At 37.4% G+C, this 19,706-nt stretch overlaps 2 long non-coding RNA genes across 2 annotated transcripts in view; one reads left to right on the top strand and one right to left on the bottom strand.

Annotated features, from left to right (window-relative positions):
* Positions 1-8,016: 8,016 nt before the first annotated feature.
* On the bottom strand, positions 8,017-11,361 carry LOC137864479 (uncharacterized). The gene is made up of 2 exons (XR_011101515.1): positions 10,864-11,361; positions 8,017-9,168 (listed from the first exon to the last, which is right to left on the bottom strand). It is a non-coding gene; the product is annotated as an uncharacterized lncRNA (long non-coding RNA).
* Positions 11,362-12,444: 1,083 nt separating this feature from the next.
* The window catches only part of LOC137864176 (uncharacterized), a 68,060-nt gene continuing 60,798 nt past the window's right edge, over positions 12,445-19,706 (top strand). The window contains exon 1 of the long non-coding RNA XR_011101356.1: positions 12,445-12,629. This is a non-coding gene — a long non-coding RNA (uncharacterized lncRNA). The remainder of the gene's footprint in view (positions 12,630-19,706) is intronic.

Below are 19,706 nucleotides of genomic sequence, written 5' to 3' on the forward strand. Positions count from 1 at the left end.
TTAATTTTCTTGTTATTAAATTTATGTCTACACATATGCAAAGATTAGAACCTCAGACTAATCCACTTTATAATTTTCCTCTTTTCATCCACCGCTTTAGTAAGAATTCTTACATATCTCACCTCTTCTAGGTAAAACAAATGCATTTGAAACAGACAAGTTTTCCTTTACCAGAACCCAGTCTTCATTTATATTTAGTAATAAAAATACTTAAACCAAACAACGTCATTCTTGAAATCCTACATATTCCTATGTATCTCCCTTCAATAGTTAACACCCTTACATACACCTTCTGACATAGAACAAACCCTTCTCTTACTCACAAAAACTGAGATTTGCAGGTCAGGCAAATCAGGCTTTCTCATTACCTGAGAAAGCACAGTTTTTTTCTGTACCTATGTGCCTTGCATCCATGTGAAGAAGTAACAGAGCAAAACCTTGGTGGCTCTTGAAAAGAAGAAGAATGCAATGAGCAAGGAATAGACACAACCTTAACTCTCCTCCAGCTGAAGGACTTGGAAGACCAAAGCTCATCAAGGTTTGGTTCATCAGGGCTACTAGTCACCACACACCACACAAAGGCAGGTGATTGAGATTTGCATTTGGAGATAGTTTATTAAGAATAGGTTTTAAGGTTCAAATACACGCTTATGTGAAACTTTAAAACAGAAGATTTTGCTTCAAGAGCAAGGGACATTTTGCTATGTCTTTGAAGAGCAATAGCCCTAATTTTAGGGAGAGCATCTTTTTTTGCAAAGGAAATTAGCTAAATTCCTATTCAAAAAAGCAATATGGAAAGTTTTTACTTTTAAGATGCCCATAAGAAACTATGATTTCCTGATTGTGAAACACCATTTCTGAGTGAATAATTTTCTCCCAGTTGTTTTTATAAAATCTATGCATTAACAATTCTGGAGCATATCTTTCATGTAATGAGGTACGTAAAGTTTTTCTTTATAAATTATATACTTTTTTTATATGAGCAGAGATGTAAAGTCAGATAGAGAAAATAAGTCAGTGGTACAAAGCCTCTAGGCAGTTTTCATTTCCATGTAATTTTCTGTGAGTACAGTTGTTGCATCTGTTTTTCCTCTGATTCCTACTCCCATCAGTTCATATTCTGTGCAATAATGTGAGGGTTTTATCTTAACTGTGTTTCAGGACAGCTGAAGTTATTGAAAGTAAAGACCAATAGTAAATGTTGCTTAATATTAGGACATAAGGATGTTTCAAAAGAAAGAAATAGGATTATTTTTTTTTCTTATCTTCTGAATGTTGCTTGTTCTTAACTGCCAACACTGGGAGTAGGCTTCTGAATGGAAAATTCCTAGTGCATATGATGATCCATTTTTCTTCTCATTCTCTTGTTTGTCAAAGCCCTCAGTGTGTTGAACTGTTATCTCTCTTCTGTTTAAGATCTAGGATGATCTTAAGTAAGACAGATAGTCTGTCTTCAGTGCTGTGACATGTATCTGTTTATGAGTAATGAGTATCACTGACAGACTGATTAATAGTAATTTTATATTGTGGAAGGAAGCTAGAAAGGGGGACAAAGGGGGAATATTTATTAATGAAGTACAGTCAGCACTGCACAATGGAGAAAGACTTTTTGGGGAAAAAAAAGTGGAACGATAAAGGGAAAACTACAGAAGCTCCAGAGAGCATGGGAAGTAGGTGGCGAAGCAGAACAGTGTAGAAGGAGGAAGATAAATTACCACATGAATGAAAGGCAGCGAGAAGTGAACAAGAGATTCACATTAATTCATGTGCACGAAGGGCCTCTGATTAATTCTGTAATGCAGGTAAAGAACAGAGATGATCAGGGCAGTACTTCACTGGCAAAATAATGGTACATACTTAAAGGGGCAATCTTTATCTTGAGCTGAATTGATGAACACACATCTTATCTGTATCAGTAGAGCTATAGTTTGAGTCTTACTCAGTCATTTAAACCTGCCATTCAAACACTAAATTGCAGTTCTTAAATTAAAGATCTGCCACTGTGAGCACCTGCTGGGATTTCCCTGCTACTGGTATTAATGTCTGACAACACCTTCTAAAAAGTTCCAGACTGAATTATCTGTAAGTTTCAGACAGACCATACAGTATTTATTGGAACTCCAATATCTATAGTGGGAGAGCATATATTTGCAGCTTATCAATGATTATCTTTTTCTTTGACTTAGCCATTCCTGGCAAAATTCAAGTATTCAAGATAGACATATTTGAATCACGTTTGTCATGCTTAAGAACCAGGGCACACAGCAGTTCACCTTCAGTGACAAACACTTGTCATGGACATTTTAACTATCCACTAATAGCTTCTAAAATTCTCAGCAAACCAAAGGAAAAACCTTAGGAAAATCAAACAAACAAAATTTTACCATGCATATTTTAAAGCTGAAAACAAAATTTGAGAGTAATTGCAACACAGAGAGTAAGGAAAGAAACAACATGTTTATATCCATCCATGCACAAGACAAGCTACTGCATATTTAATGTAGTATGTTCAAGGTTTTAAAAGTCCACAAACTGTACAAAGGAATACCCCTCAGCTCTTGCACATGTGAAGTGACAGACACTATCTACACCACATACGGCCTGTATTTTTTTCTGTTGGTCAGTTTGTCAATACTTTCTAGGCTTATAGCTTCTGTAAGGAAGAATTTGAAATCCCACACAGGGCGGCTGGATGGGAAATCCTGAGAGGCCATACTCTGCCCACAGAGGACACCAAAACCTGGGCACCTTGGGAAACTAACCCTGCAGCCCTGCATTAAAAACAGCTGCCAGAGGTGACTCTGTCAGAGCTTATTTAAAGAAACGCTTTGTGAGCCTGTTGAACTTTGACTGCTTTAATATAGTGTCTATGTTTTGATGAAAAAGTATTTTTCTGAGGAAACTTTTCTAATATAGTTTCTGTACAGGTCTCTCAAAAATAAATAAATAAAATAAAGCATATTTAAATATTATTGATTATTGCCAGGGTTCAAAGTTCAGGTTGCATTATCCAGCAAAGAAAAGTAGGTGTTGTTCATCTTAAACATAAAGTAAGATCGAAAAATAATTGACCAGAAAAGAGTCCCAAATCTGGGACTTATTCTGGGACTATTCCAAGAGAATAAGGCCAGGTGTATCTGGCCTTATTCTCTTGGAAGCAGCATCCATGCCAGCAAAATCAATGGGATTTTACTGCTCTGGGCTCACTGGAGATCTCGTCTAAATGTTTTACATCCACTGTAGCATTTCTATCATCTATGCAGGCAAAAGAAACACTCATTTTTCAGCTCCGGAACACCGATGAAGTTTATGACCACAGACAGACCATTTCTCTGGGTGACTGGCTCACTGCTACAATGGCCACAGACATTTATTCTTCCTTGGAGTATTTTTTACAGAGGCCACCAGGCTGCAGCTCTGCTTGTGGATGATGCTGGAGGCGAGTTAGGTACAATAACCTAGCAGAACAGGCAGTAGTGGCACAAAACACAGGCTGTGACAATGTACAAATGTAAGGTAGAATTCAGTTTTGTCCCTTTCACTTCATTTCAGGTCTGTCATCACATGAACAGTTCCTTTAAATCTAAATACAATAAGGAGTTAAGGTGAACTAATCTACAAAAAAGAACTCCAAGTACAGAGGAAAAAAAAAAAGAGACAAAAAAAAAAAAAGACAAAATTTGTGTTCACTTCAGTATTTCTTCCTAATATTGATGCAGAAATTAAGACACTGCAAACTGAAAGAAAATCCTACCTCCAAAAGCATGCCAAGACTTAAAAACCGAAGACTTTTTTTATTAGGAAAGGATGCTGCTAGGCTACAATAAGCTTCTCAAATCTCAGTCTCAGTGGGATCTCAATTCATGCAAGGTTCTCACAGCAGGTTTGCCATACCCACCAAGTCCTATCATTCACAAAATGTTCTGTCATTCACAAAATAGTTAGTGATTACCTTTAGAAATTAAGTGGTGCCTATCTTGTATATCACAGGTTTATGTCAGACTGAAAATCTGGGTCTGATTACATCCAGCTTCACAGTTTCAGAAAGGTCCAAAGATTTTTTCTTGCAAACAAGTGCCACAGATGTCACCGCAGCAAACATCTCACATCAGCAGCTATATCTGACGCACCTGGATATAGCCACACATGCTCCACAATTATTATTGATATTGGTGGCATTCTCTGAGCTGAATTTAACAGTCTGTATATGGCTAAAGAACTGTCTGTTGTCAACATATCCCCTTCATCAGATCATTATCTGAGGAGAACTGCACTACTGGGGCTTTTTAGAGTACTAAGCCAACTTCTAATGTCACTTCAGCAACAACAAAACACAAATAAATACATAATATAAATAAACAAAAGCTTTCTCCCCCCCCCCAGTATTTATTTCTCTACTAGTATTTTTTTTTACAAGTGTCAGAAGTAACCTTGATATCACTTTAATTTTCTTTGAAAAACTGGAAAATTACTGTATATATGTACATCCATGATTAACAAAAATGTTGCATCTTGCTTATTACTGACCTTTCTTACAAAGTAGTATTTTCATCCTTTAAAAAGACCATAAATTAATCTTAGTGTCAAAAATAAACTCAGAATCAGTAAGAGACCTTCAATTCCTTTTCCAGTAACATGATCATCCACTAAAGAAGCTTGATTTTGATTTTTTTTAGTCCCTTCTTTATAGTTATCTGTTATTCTTAAATTAGTGGTAATTTTCCTCTGTTACTCCACTTGATCATAAAAAGGAGTGTAATTGCAATCCTGTTTTTTTTTTTGTTTGTTTGTTTGTTTTTTTTTTGTAATTTTCTTTAAAACCCACACTTCCTCATTTAGGTTACAGTAGGGAATTATTATTTTAGCTACTATCTTTGTAGTTGTTTTTTGTTGTTTTGTCTTGTATATTAGTTACTACTTTATGGGAGATATGCAGAGCTCACTTGGAAAAAATATATAATGGAGTTTGCCATTCTCTTTTCAAGGTTATTTGTCTTTCTGTTTATGCTTCTCAAAGGTCTTTATTTTCAATTTCTTCTTTGTCTCAATACCCATATATTATGATTTATTTTTTTTCTTTGGTGAATAACTGCCCTAGCAATATGCAAAATCAGGCAAAAACCTCATTTGCAGTATATAATTTCTTTTTCCAGTTACTAGTCCTGTCAATCAGCTGGTCTCAGGCTCCCACAAAAGTATGTCAGGAGCTGTATTTTTCTTGCTATTATCCATAATCTCTGTGAAAGGAGAAAGCACATTATTTCATCTATGGTTGTGTCATACAAAAAAGAAAAAAAAAAGTCTTTTAAACATCACCAAGATTCAGCAGCCGCAGATAAGACAAAGCCTCAGTTAATTTCTCATCATCAGATCTTTCTGCATCAGAATTTTTTTGACCCCACCAGTTTGAATCTGGCAAGGTGGATGATCAGAGAGGCTATATGCAGTGACAGTCCTTTACAAGCAGATAAAATATCATGAGAGAAAGGAAGAATATTTTCACTCTTTCTCCTTTGACACTGTTTGGCCTTTTATGCAGCTCAAGATGTTCTTCCAGAAAAGATTGCTCGTATTCAGTACCATCTTCCTGTGAGATGTTTTTCTGTCCTAGATAAGGACATTATCTCTTGAAATTCAGAACATTATTAATATGAATTTTGTAAGATGCTCCATTACAGACATCTGGGGGTCAAGTTCTCTTTGCAATATGTAGTAAACCATACAGGAAGCTGCTCACTTTAAGATAACCTAAGGAAGGCCCATACCCCAACCCCATACTGTTTACTGGGAGACCACAGGGTGAACTGGTGAGAGAAGAAATGGCTTTGACAAAGTCCCATACCCTTAGGACTCTTGCAGACATTCCCCAGTATATCTACGTGTTATTTCAGCTCATAAACTCATCGTTGCCCTCCCATGGGCAGGGATTTGGATATGGACCAACCACACACCACCTCTCCAGAACTACTACACACAGCCCTACAAGGTGAGCAGACTCCACACTTACTATGCCTCTCCATCTTTATTTTCCTCTGATTTGCAGCTTAAATATGCATTAATCACCAAAGGAAGTGCTACTAGATCATCATCCCCACATGGTGAAATGGGAGCTGATAGAAACAACATTTCTGATGATGCTCAGCCCAACCTTGTATGGAGCAGATATGAGGACAACCGGTCCCTCCTGCATCAAGTACTCACTTGGCAGTTATGAAAGGAAGCTGTTCCTGACATTTCTGTGCAGGTTGAACCACTCCTTTCCTCCTCTGGACTTTTTTGTCATTTATTTTCACAAGTGTGTAAAGTGGGACTTGATGAAATTCAGATGCTAAGACAGTAGAAAGCTAGAAACTCTATTGATTCAGTGTCATTTATTTGTTAGTCACATACTGTGAGTACAAATTCCCATCTGAGAGAGGACTATGTGGATTAACAGAGTGGCATGCCCTCTTGAAGAACACAGCCTTCTCAGAAAAAAGGAGGATTTATTGTTTGTATTTCGTATATATATAAATCTTAATGTAACTCCATCCTCGTCTTTATATCATTTCTTGTACTTCTGCCCATTTCAAGATTATATCTTTGTTCCATAAAATGTAAAAGCTTCTGAAAATTGCTTGAAAGGGACCGTATTAGGGAAAAAAAATCACAAAACCAGATGAGCTCTATTTCTTTTTAACAGCTCATCATCGGTTTTCTTAAGAGAATACTTGTTTCTCTGGAAAGAAAACCACTTCAACTGAAGTAATTCCTCAGCTTTTTAATTATTACACTCCTCTTTGGTACTCAGATTTAATAACTAATTCCTTCACCTGCCCATCTTCCTTAACTCTTGAAAACAATCTTCTCAGCAGTTCCAGCAGCGATGTGTTTTGCGTGACCATATTTATAAATGTATTGCAAAAGAAGTAATAAAACTGACCAGTTCAGATGAGCATTTTAAAGTGAATATAGACTAAGTCCCAGCTACTTCTCTGGCCTAATTTTATTTAATTTAATGCAAACAGAAGAGAGTAGAGGCAATATTTCCCTGTGACGTGGCCTTGTTAAATGTGAGAAAAAGCAAAAAGCACTGGCTATTTAAAAGCCTCGAGCTTTTAAAGTGCAGCTTCCACCATAGAACAATAGGTTTTTTGGCCCCTTGTGTTATAGCACTAACTCCTCTCTCCTCTGAGTGCTGCAGACAAGCACATCTCCCACTCTCCCCAGGCCCAGTGAGAGAACTTTGAGTTCTGCTTGCAAATAGCTTCTGACCTTTCCAGTAGCAGAAGTGCCAGCGTACCCACTAGAGCTCTGTGTACTTTTGCAGGTGTAAACCTGTCATTTTAAGTTATCATCCAGGAAACCTGAGAAATGAAGTTAGAAAAATCTCAATATTTTATGTCTTGTAATCATTCCAGTTCAGTACCGAAGATCTCAGGAACGCTCTTTAGAGCGTGTCTTTAAATCTACAACTTGAGGAGTCCCAAGCTCCTACCACTTCTTCCACTGACAAACATATTCAAACAGTATTCAGGTGAACACCTGTTGTTGTTTTTGTTGTTGGTTTTTTTGTTTGTTTGTTTTGTTTTTTTCTTTTGTTTTCTTAAACATGGAACTATAAGTAGAAGAAAAGATAAATTACTTAGAGTCAAATGCAGATTTCTCTTTTAAACTACCTCCGTGTATATATATATATATATTTAAGGGAGAACACTTAAATTTAGAAATAAGCTGAAGAGTTATTTTCCAGAAGAGTTACCCTCTCAGTTCTGCACCATGCACTGCCTGTTCTAATTCTGCTGCTCAAGAATTATTTCATGTCAACTTCAGGAATCTGCTTTATTTTAAAATGCATGTTTTATTTTCTCCTTCATACAAGAGTATTTTCCTTGGCAGTAACTCCATTAGTCTCACTGTCAGTATCACTGATCCCAAACAAGGATGTTTTCCATTCCTCTGCAATTCGAGGCACAAGAAGAATAAACCTGGGTGCCAAAGCAGCCACAAGCTCTGCTGTGCTGAAAGTGGGCAGTCGCGGCAGTCTGGTTTCAGGCACACTCATAAAGGTAGTAAGATAAGAATTAGAAACCTTCCAGATTTGTGCTGCAGTGCCATGAGTGTGAACAATTTCATCTCCATCCCCCACATCACCTTTTCTTATGCAGGAGGTCTGGGTTAACTTTATTGACTTCACCTATTTTCAGCTGAAGCACAGAACAATATATCAGGAAATCTGGATCATCAGGCTGATTTAATGGCATAGAAGGGCTTTTGAGCCTTGTTAGACAGGGTGATTCATCACAGGGACCAATTCTCATGCTTTGGGAAAGTGTTGGTTGGGCAAGCACCAGATAAATATGAGAAGGAGAAAAATAGAAATACTCAGCAAGCACCCTTTTCTCTTTTAAACCACCATTAAATTTAGTAAATATTTATGTAAAAATAATGTTCCAACAACCTCTGAAAGATGACAAAAAGCACAGTGTGGCAACAGCTGTTTCAAATCTGAGGACAACTGTAAAAATTTGTCCCAAACTCATGAGAAAGAAAGAAAAAGAAACAAAGAGCAAAACAAACAAACAAAAAGTTTACAGAGGGCAATGTTCTATTTCTGGAAAAGTAAGTTTGCTTTTTAGAGGGGAGAAAAAGAAATGACTACTTCAAAGAGATCTTTCCTTTGCTTGCAAGAGATGATACCAAGTCAAGGGCCTGAGTTGCTGAGAAATTTGCTGTGGATGCAAAGGACAGGTGAATGGTGTGGAGACCCCCAGCTGTCTGCTCATCTGCAACTGAATGCTGAAATTTGATCTTGGACACAGAATCCTTGGGTGGCCCAGGTTTTCCAGCCCCTTTCATTAGCAACAGTTCAGGGTGAGAAAAATCAATATAAATTGCAGTGTGTAAGCCTGAGTTCTGGTGGCTGAAGGTAAGAAGGGACTGGTGGGCTGGAGACCTGCATGGATCTTCAGGGCTTGCTGTGACTGTGCAACATCCCCCTCGTTTCTTGGAATTACTGCATTTTTAACTTTCCTTCAGGCTCTGTTCTGAGTCTGAGACAGCAACATTTGTAACTCCCAATGCAGCACCATATCCTGCTTGGCAATGCTGTCCTTCTCTTGAGGATCAACAGCTTCCCCCTGAAAGCACGAGCCTTCCTTTGAATATCTGCAGAATAGATGAAGAAGGCTTTTATCTAGGAAAAAAACACAATGTAATATATTAGAAAAAGGTAGCAAAATGTGTAAAGGGGAAAAACATTTGACTAATTTTAGGTAAAAATAATGAAGTCAACCACTAAATTTCAACTAAGATCTTTCCAGTCCTACAGGTTCATATTTAATGTCATGGAGACAGGAGTTTGTCTGAGCTTATCTGAATATTCATTCGTGATGGCAATTAGAGACTAAGTTTTTAACCTGAATAGTTTGAAATATCTTAACATTCAAAAAGGTTAGTACAGAATCTTCATAAAATACAACTAAGAAATAAAGTATGCTTAGTAAATGTTATTTTACTGAAAATTGCCTTCTGACCTTGCTTTTGCTGCTTGAAATGGAAGCAAATATCTCAGTGCCTAATACAATGGAAACTCTATAACTGAATAACGTTGAAGGACCTAAAGAAAAGAATATTGTTATATATTTTTGTATCCCTGATTTTGCAAGTAAAGCTTTTCCATTTAATTACTGTGTCCATGTGCATATAAAGAGGAAAACACCACAGAAAAGTTTCTAGGAATTGTAAGCCTGTGGCAGACTTTAGCAAAATATTAAAGGTCTGAATAGAAAAGATCATTCATTTATTAATTTATCTGTCATTCAATTATGAAATGATGAAATGGCTCCTGTAAGTTAAAAAATAAATTAAGATCCTAAGCAAGTAAAACATTACAATACTTTTTGATTCTAAGCCTTTATAAACAACATAGAAAGCTTAAAATTAAAAGCCTCATTTATAGAAACACCACTGAGCTTTCAAACCTTCAAAGTTAGATTTTCCAGACAGGGACCCTTGCATTTCAGTTGGATCCATTGGACTGAGTGATAGTTTCCATGCTAATCTGCTAATCTCCTCTTATATTCATGAACTGTCTTTACTAAATAAATAAATTAAAATATAGAAGGTCATTTTGGAACTTTTGTTTTAGTTACAATAGATTTTCTTCTATATTCATATTACTAATATCTAAATAACTATTTTGTTATCATCCACCGTACCTCATGTAGAAACTGAAAGCATAAAATAATCAACCACATGGAGACTAATCATCAGGGGAAAAAAAAAAAAAAGAAAGGAAACCTAGACAAAAATGATGTGTTCTGGGGCAGTACAAGATAAACATTTGTTCCCATGAAAATGACAAGATTTCCTTGCCTCTGCAGCTAGGAAAGACATCAACATACACCAGAGGAAAGTGCCCAATTAAGGCAATTAAAGAAGCAGCAATCAAAAGTTGACCAAGTTGAAAGCTTTTCAAAATGCAAACGGTCATGTTTGTGATAGATGACATTTCTGTATGCCTGTGTATTTTATCCATTTATTTCTTGCTGTAGCTGCTGTTTGATCAGCCAGGAAGCAGTATTTAAGCTTATACAGTAGTGTAATTGAATTTATACTCCACTACAAGTTAGAGAAATGTATTGTCATGGAGAATTTGGGTCAAAAGAATAAATTATTAGAATCACATTTCTTTGCTTTCTACCTTTCTCTGTAATAATTTGACCGTTTTGTTGCTAAAACCATAAACTTGGTTGAGTTCATCATAAAGGCAATGTGATAAAAGCAGAGCTAACTGTGCTCCCAGCTTTGAATAATTTATAATTTAGGAGAAAGAATTACTACCCTGCTCAGAACCATCCCTGTTATTTTTATTGCTTGTACCCACCTCTGAGTAAATACCCCACTTCCCTTCCTCCCCAAAACCTGCACAGAGCCACTGCCTAGGTGCAATTGCGCTGGAGAAAATCCTTGAGAATGCTGCAAACAAACCCAGTTTGGGCTCTATCCCAGTTTTTCCTTTTTGCCTCTGTGCACAGAAACAAAATATAGCTTGGATGGAACTGTTTACATCTTACGCCAGTAATTTTACCATAGCATAACCATCTGTTTCCAGCCCACTGGCTCTAATTGCGCATCAGGAAAGTACAAGCCCTACAGGTTCCCTGTGCCTGCCAGTCAGCTACAGACAGAGGAACTCAGGCTTTTTGTACTCCATGTGCCAGGGAGCTCTACAGCATCAGCAATACTGGGAAGGACACAATGTGAAAAAGCCTGGGTCTGAATATCGTTGTTTGCTTCAGTGGGTGAGGAAAGGGAAGGTAATGTTACAGCCACTAAACATGCAGCAATCTCAGTGGGAAAACCTTCCTAATAGTTTCCCCTGAGGTATAGAAAACTTAATTCAATTATTCATTTGTATGCTTTTATTACAGCTTATCCTCCTCCTCCTAGCCTCTCCCTACCCCACCCCCAACAACAATAATCATCATCAGCCTCTTGTACTTTACTACAAAATCCTACCCCTCACAGCCCCTTTTAGAGCAGATTTTTAATTACAGGGATAAAGTCAGATGGCATAAATTCGACAACAAAACACTTAAGCGCATGCTTAATTAAAAGATTAAAGATTGGGATTTAAATACATCTTTAAATGATTTGTTGATTGAGGCCGTGAAGCAGAATGTCTGGTCTAATTTTCAGCTATCATTTTCTTTTTTACAGCTACATTGGTTACTTAAAGTATGTCAGGACTTGGTTACCTGCCAGCTGCAGCTACTGAACAGCCTGCTGCAGCTTGGAGAATGCCTTTGACTCACGTGCCAGCCTCCAAACAGCTTTTCCTGCCCTGGGGCCCTCTTCCCGCTAATAAATGAAAAATTAGAAGAACTTGACATTAGTTTTTTTTTATCAGCTTTAAGACACAATAGGAACAGCGTGTAGCATTGAATTTTTGGAATAGCCTTTTGCAATATTGTAGCATGCTGCTATATCACATATTGTGTAATAAAGCTTTCATTAAAGTTAAATTATGCAATTTTCACTATAAGCTCACACTGTAACATTTATTGTATATTTTCCTTCAAAGTGCCTACATTTTTGCAAATTAGTGGGTTTCTAAATTAAGCCCTCAAAACCGTGCCATGGATGGCCTTGTGTTCCTTAAACACATCGCAGCTTCACTCCTCAGGAATGGGGAGACTCAATCATCTGATGTACGATGGTTTGGGTTTTTTCAAAAGAGCTTATTTCTATTCCAGAATATCTATATTGCCATTTCCCTCTGCTTGACGAGCTCTTTGAAGTCTCAGCTTGAGCAGACTAAGATGTAGACGTATACCTTAAATAGAATATGGGAACTGCCAAGACATTGTTTCAATAAAAGTTTCTGAGTTATTTTTTAACCTTCTTCAAGCCCATAAAGTGTCCTTCAGCTATAGAGAAGTCACCAATGACTAACTTTGATAAAGGCAGCTGTCCCATCTGGGACTTGTGGGTACTTCTTCTGCCTCTTGCCAGCTGTGTGCTATTGCTTTTAAAGAGCCTCCTGGGGCAGAGACTGTTTTGGGGGTGATGCACGAGCAAGCTGAAGCTTCTGTGGGTGTTTAGTGCTGCCCTGAGCATGGAGGCACTGCCATGTCATGGACTAGGTAAGTAGCCCAGTGCTGGCTGGGAGCCCATCTTTTCTTCTTTCTCCTCTGATATGGTTTGATTTTCTTTTTGCTGCTTAAAAAGTGAATTATCACGATTTACGTTGTAATAAAGCCTGAGTTTAGTTTAAAGGTATTTTGATCTTTGCAGAAGTCTTGCTTTGGAGAAAAGCATTCCTCTTTTGAAGTACTGGCCTGGGGTCCTCTTGTATTAGGAAGTAATGGCTGAGTGAGTGTTTCTGTTAAGCAAAATCCTTACCAGTCTTGAGTTAAAATGTTGTGGGAGGACAGTAACTAGTGTGATGCTGTAACATGACAAATTTTCAATGAATTAAGTGCAAAGTTTTCTAGGCTCTGCTGGTTCGCATAGGTGCTAAAGTACCGTATGCTGTAGACTTTAAATGTTTCTGGACTACTGCAAGTGCTAAGGGAAGCACAGGAATATTTTTCACAGGAAAGGAAAATAGATTGAATGTTTTACTTATTTGCTTGGTGTTTGGAAGTGCAAGTGTTATTAAAAATTGCTAATAACAACTTGTGTATGATAAAAGTAGAAGTGCACATTTAATGGTAACAAGTGATTTGGATTAGTGTTAAAAGAAGCAGGCTTACCAGGTGCGAAATTGCTAGGTTTAGTTTGTCCTAAAGTTTTTTGTTGTTTTTTTCCTCTCAAGAAAATGAATAAAAGAACTTGAGGTTAGTTTGGTTTCAGGTTTTTGCTGTATTGTATTTTCCTAAAATATAACTTCAAAGAAGCCAAGGGTGATGTTAAAAGAGAAAATCGCAAGCTGCCGAGGAACAGGAAGAGGTTTGATGGCTTAAATCCAAAATTATCTTCAACTCAAAGATGCAGGGTGTAGGCTACTGAGTTTCTGGGTGGTCAAAAGAGTCTCTATCCTCTCAATGGAGCACAGATCTTTTCAATTGGTTAAATGCAACTCAGGGTTTTTAAAGGAGGAAAAGGTTTTGAGGGATGATATCCTGAACCAAGGCTTCCGACAGAAACGTTAACGTAAGCTTAATTTATAGAAGCAGTAATGTAAGTAGTTGCCTGCTGTGGCTAGGACCTGGACTTGAGGGCCTAGGAGGTGTTTCATAGCCCTTTGTGGCTTTCCTCAGGTGCAGGGAACAAATGAGAGCTGCTGGAGCCAGTATTAAATAGAGATAAAATTAATTAGAATAATTATCCTATATTTGCCTATGTTAAAAGGCTCCTATAAAAGAAGCCTTACGAGAGGTACTTTTTCCTTTCCTTTTCATTAACTTCCTAGATTCCGTGAGGGTACTATTCATAATCATAAATTAATTTATTGAATTCTCAAAGCAGTATGTTCTAGTTCTTGTTGAAGCTCAGATGAGTAAGTAACTGAGAGGGTTAACAGCCTGAGAAGCATTAAAACATCTGCAATGCATAGCCAGTCCGAAAAGCTACTTCACAAAGCACCGGGTGATAATGCAGTGATACTGTGCAAGAAAAAGATAGTTATCCAGCTGTCAACTGCCTTACATTTCTTCATCTATCAAGTGTTTTAGAGGGCCACCTTTGTGTGCTGCCATAACTTAATCCCTATAGCTGTGACATCTTAAGCATTGTTTGTTTGTTCGTTTTTTTTTTGTTGTTGTTGTCCTTTTATGCAAAACAAAGAAACGAAAAAAAAAAATCTTGACCTCCAGTGGGATTTTAAAAAATATTTTTTAAAATAAATAAATAACCCAATAGGTCTTTATATTCACTTCTGTATTTTGAGTACAGAAGAGAAGGCTACTACCACTGTACTGCTTATCTTTCTGCTCTTGCTGTTCTGGGGTTTAGTGGGTCTGTGCTGGGGACTCTTGGGGCTGTCAGCAGCGAAGGGGAAGATCAGGAGACTGATCCTGAATCATCAGGATGATGTTGTGCAAGCTCAGGGTGTCTCCCTGGTCTTCTAGTTTTATGTGTCTCTGCCCTACATCTGCAGGAGTTGGCATAGTGAGATGAGCATTGAACCTCAGCTTGTGGTCAGGTCTTGAACTTGACTTCAGTCTTATGAACTGCAGTAAATGTTCCAGAGTGTACTTGTATTGACCTGGCTGTGTGCTCAGTGGGGATGATATTTGAACAAATCTCCATGTGGCCCTGAGTGTATGCTGTAATACAATGTTTAATAAGCTGTTCCTTCTCCTCATTATGTTCCCAGAACCAATGAACTCTGATGCTTTTTCTCTGCTTAGTTGACATTGCCTAACACTTCTAATCTTTCTAAACTTCTGCCCTCACTGTGTATAAGAACCTTAGTCTAGTTTTGCACCGTGTAATGTACTATTTCTTTTTAATACTTTCTTTGTTCTGCGTTTCATTTTTTGTAGACTGTGTCCATGCTCCCATAACCTGGTGCAAGGAGCATCAATTTACCTCTGCTTTGCTGTTCATTATTTTATATATATCTACTGCAATTCATAAATCCATGCCAAAGTCACTTTTCCAGAGTCAGTGCTTCCTAGCTTCTCTCACCAATTAATTGGAGGTACTCTTGACAGAAATGACAGATATGCCTGAGGAAGAACTAGTGTCTAGGGGAGAGTGTTGAGATAACCTATAAAGCTGAAATTAATAAGTAGATGAGTTTCTGATGATGCTCTTGAATAAGTGGCTAATCAATAAAGTACACTTTGAACAAAAACACTCATTCATTATAAGTACAGGGGCTTGTCTATGGCTAGGAAAGATAAAATATGAACAAAATTTGCTTTTGTGAAGCTAACAGAGCTCTTACAGCTCAGTGTAAGGTTTTAATGCCATCCTAGATGTATATTTTTCCAGAAACATATTGTAAACTTTTCTGGATAGGAGAAGATTAATTAAAGGCTATAGAAAGCACAGATTGAGGAATGTCCCCTATTCACTATTGGTGCAGGGTGTTTTTCTGTTTTTTTCTTTTTACGCAAAACAACATAAAGAGGCGCAGCTGTCACTTTTTTTTTTTTTTATCAGCAGGACAGGCTATTAGTACAAAGTGGATATTGTATCAATGACTTTTGTAATTAGTTTTCGCATCTTTGTTTCCACATTCAGTAGCATTTTTAGGATCCCTAAGCATTGTCTTTCTCCACATGGATATTACATGTTTCTCTACAGCTGTGCTATTACTGAAGATTATGATTTTATACGTGTCCGTCAAGAACAATGAATGCAAGTCCACGTGAACTATACCGTAACTCTTAATGTATTCTTCCACTTTTTCCCCAGTTAGCATTTATGTTCTGTTTAATTCCTTACAGCGAAGTGAGGCAGGTTACTTGTTACCTGAAAGCTACAAGCTAATCCCTTCTGCATATCCATCCCTCATTCTGTGGTTTATTCCTTTACAATAGTGGATTCTGTTTTCCTTTCACACTGTGGGCTTTGATTTATTGCTGAGATTCAAAACCATGCTCTTCAAAACTGCTCACAACCACCATAATGTAATATTCGTAACTATTGAATTGAAGTGGTTTTTATTGCTTGCATATAGGAAAATGCTGCTTTTTTTATGAAGTGTTCCTGCTCTTAAAGGAAAAATTCCATGTTTAAGTTACAGGAGTTTCTTTACCAGCTTTTCAAACCAAAATTCTTATCAAACTACTAGAGAAATCATGCAATTGCTTGCATATTTGTTTAGACGGGATAAGGAAACAAATTCTGAGGTTCTGTGTAAACAGCTTCAGAATGGGAAGTTATGGGAGCAAGGACAGGTTTTTGCACAACCACATTTTAGGTGGTCTTCTTACCAGAGTGCCCGTGGTAAGCAGGTATGTTTGGGCTTTGGTGATGCAAGGCTGTATTTTTTCATGTGTCTTTGGTTTCCTATCTTCCTGGGTAATAAATATTTTAATGTTGTGAGGCTGAAATCTTAATTTTGTGTGTGTGTGTGAAACAAGTCTCCCATCCACTGAGCCATCTGGTGGATTTTAGCTGTAAGGGCAGGACTGGACAATTTAATAAAACATTTCTCTTAGAATCTTGTTTATGTCTTAATAGTTAGTTTTATGGTTGCATTATGTATCTGTAGCTTGGTTTAAACTATAAAGTGTAACACTTTTCAAAACAAGATTGAAACAGCAGTAGATTTTGGACTCCATCCTAAAAATACTTGCTTGATTTCCACTGTTCCACAAGGACTCTGGCTCTGCTTTGATTTGTAGGTTTTCGTGGGTTTTAGAACCAGCCTGGGCCTAAGAATTCCTCATGTAGATTTGGTCCATCAGTTGGAGATCCCCTTAGGCTGGGATTATGTGGCCTCAGAGTAACGTGGCTTGATGCAGTACAGAAGGTGGGATTTGGCTTCTTTGTTATAATACAACATGTTCTCCACTGTACCTTTTATTTCTACTTTAAGTGATAAACCTGCAGTGACAACCATATGGGGAAAACAGCTGAGCACTTTTGTATTCATTTCTCCCCATCACCACCCCTTTGCCATCATTAAATTACACTCTCCATGGAGCTTTTATTTCTGTGGGAACTATATAATTACTCACTTATGACTTGAAGACAAAGTAAAAAAGGGAGGAGGTGGAGAAATATCCACGATGCCTCCCCAAGCTGCACTGGTGCTCAAGTGTGCCTCAGAAGAATCATGTACAAGTCTGCAAGTCACCTTGTTTTTTTCTGTGGTAAGGAGTGGATCACTGCAACAGTGTAAGAATTATTCCACAAGCCTTGCTGTGGAAAGGAGCCATTAGGAAAATCAGCTCTGCGTAACCTTACTGCATTTTTAATTTTAAAGTTGTAGGAAAGGGTTGACTTCAGCAAGGTCAGATAGCAAAACTCTCATTAAGTAGGATCAATATTTCAATAAATTGTCTCCCTTCTCTATAGACTGAGAAGGCAGAAAAATTCTTCATTGTGAGAAGAGCAGAATGGTCATCCAAGAATGTATATGCTATAGGTGATGCTTGTCAAATATTTAGAATTTTGTGTATGAGAATTTATTGATTCCCCAAAATACAATTTTGGTGAAGGCAGGATGTTTTTGCAGAGAAATTTTGTTTTTGTTACAAGATTTAATTTGAATTTATCAAAACATGAAACAGTCTTTTTTGAGGTGTGTAGGAGCACTAGCTAAGCACATCTGTGAAGCTGATTTTTGAACACTTTATAAGAGCTCAGGAGGTTTCATGTTGCTAATATCTGAGATTTTGATTTATCACTGATTGTTCAGTATTTGAAATAGATATTTTTTTTTTTTTGAAACACTGTGAAACTGTCTTCAGTGGGTTATTTAAACTGTTTTGCTTGTTTCCTCATGGGGCTTGAGAGTGTCAGTGGAGTCGATGCAGTCAAGCCTATCTCTGTGCTTGGGTCCTGAGCACCCGCTGGAAAAGGGAAACTATTTTTTCCTTTGACACTGTGGCAAAAATGTCTTTTCTCAGCCTGCTCTAAAAAGAGCATGCTTTTATCACATCTCCTTTTGACCCTGTTCATTCCCTCAGGGATGCATTTTCTTCTCATAGACATCTCTGTTACACAGAGCTATAAAATCACATACAGCTGAACTCTGCCACCAGAGTAACATGTGCAGTGCCTGGTTTCCACTGGGGGACATGTTTGTATGAATCTGTCCAAGATAAATTTCTACTAAACAATCCTCTGCCTAAAAGAAGTGTATTTCTAACGTCAGTAGTTAATGTGAGTTCAGTGAGCTAAAAAATGCATGAGTCTATAAACTGTGTATATGAATATAAGGTATTTTGCAGAATCCCTATAACAGCAGGTTAAAATGAATATATATATAGAGAGAGAGAGGCATTCTTTTGCACCTGCATAGGAATGAGCTCATAGGAGCAATAAGGCAGGCAGACTGCAATTACCCCTCTGATTGCTAGGAACCAATTATGTATGGATTCTGTCTGTTTCCTTAATTACAAAAATGAGACCAGGTTTCCTGGTTATTGATTTTGCTATTTACTTCACTAGTGATTTACACTAGTGTGGAAGGGAACTCTAAGTAATTCGTTACCAAGTAATCATTTCCATAAAATAACCATGTTTTGTCTTTACTAGGCATCCCGAGTGTATTTTTCTGTGGGAATTCAGGATAGTGAGAAGTTCAGGATCAGTGTACATATTAATCTTAAGGCTTTAAACTCTATTATTTTCTGAACCTTTTTTTGGTACTTTATATAATTAGTGCAAATCCTCTTAAAAAGATAGCTTTCCTTGCAGTCTGTTAATCTGAGCTTTCTAGTTTAGCTGTTAATTTTGCTTTGGACCTGCTTTGGGTAGTAGTTACAGTCTGGGTGCTGGGCATGAGCAAGTGGAGAGCCCACCGTGCAGCATTTGTGAGACAATTCCTAGCCTTGACACCCACCACCCACTATTCTCCAGTTTGCTTCCATAGAAAATTTCCTTAAATGTACAAAGTTTTTCTTGAAGGAAAGCCAGATTATTTTTTTTTTATAACTCATGAGACAAATAGAGGTATTTCCTCCCAGCTAGTAGAAAGCTAATGTAATTATTTTAAGTAAATGTTTTTTTCTGCATGTCCATATGTAGGAAAAAAAAAATCATCCTTGGCTCATGTTGGTATGGTAACAGCAAAAAGGCTTGCATTTATTTATTCATTAAAGCTGCTGGCAGGGATTTTAAGTCCAATGGTCTTGTCCCTTATGTCTCAGTGCTTAAAAGAACACTAAATCTTCTAGCTGTTTTGCAAAATATGTCATTACAGTTTCTGGACTAGTTCTTAGGTCTCTTAAAATCACAAGGAAACAAGTGAATATCTAAAATGTTCATCTCCCTATTCCTCAGCAAGCTACAGAAAGGCCACGTTAGCCACTTGTGTTAATTGAGTGTATCAGAAGCTTTATGAACACATTTTCATTGTGGGTTTTCTTTGGCTGCATATTAGAATACATTAAAGAGACTATCCTGGGCTGCCTTGCTGTATTTTACTAGCTTATCTGTGTACACAATCCAAAACAAGACCATTTCCCACCTCTACATTTTTTTCCCCTTGTTAAACATTACAGGAGTTGATAATAATGTTTTTCATGCACTTCAAAAAACACACAGGATACAATCTTGCATTTATTTTGTTAGCAAAAAAAATACATGAA

The sequence above is a fragment of the Anas acuta genome, chromosome 14 (assembly GCF_963932015.1).
Source record: "Anas acuta chromosome 14, bAnaAcu1.1, whole genome shotgun sequence".
Classification (NCBI taxonomy): domain Eukaryota; kingdom Metazoa; phylum Chordata; class Aves; order Anseriformes; family Anatidae; genus Anas; species Anas acuta.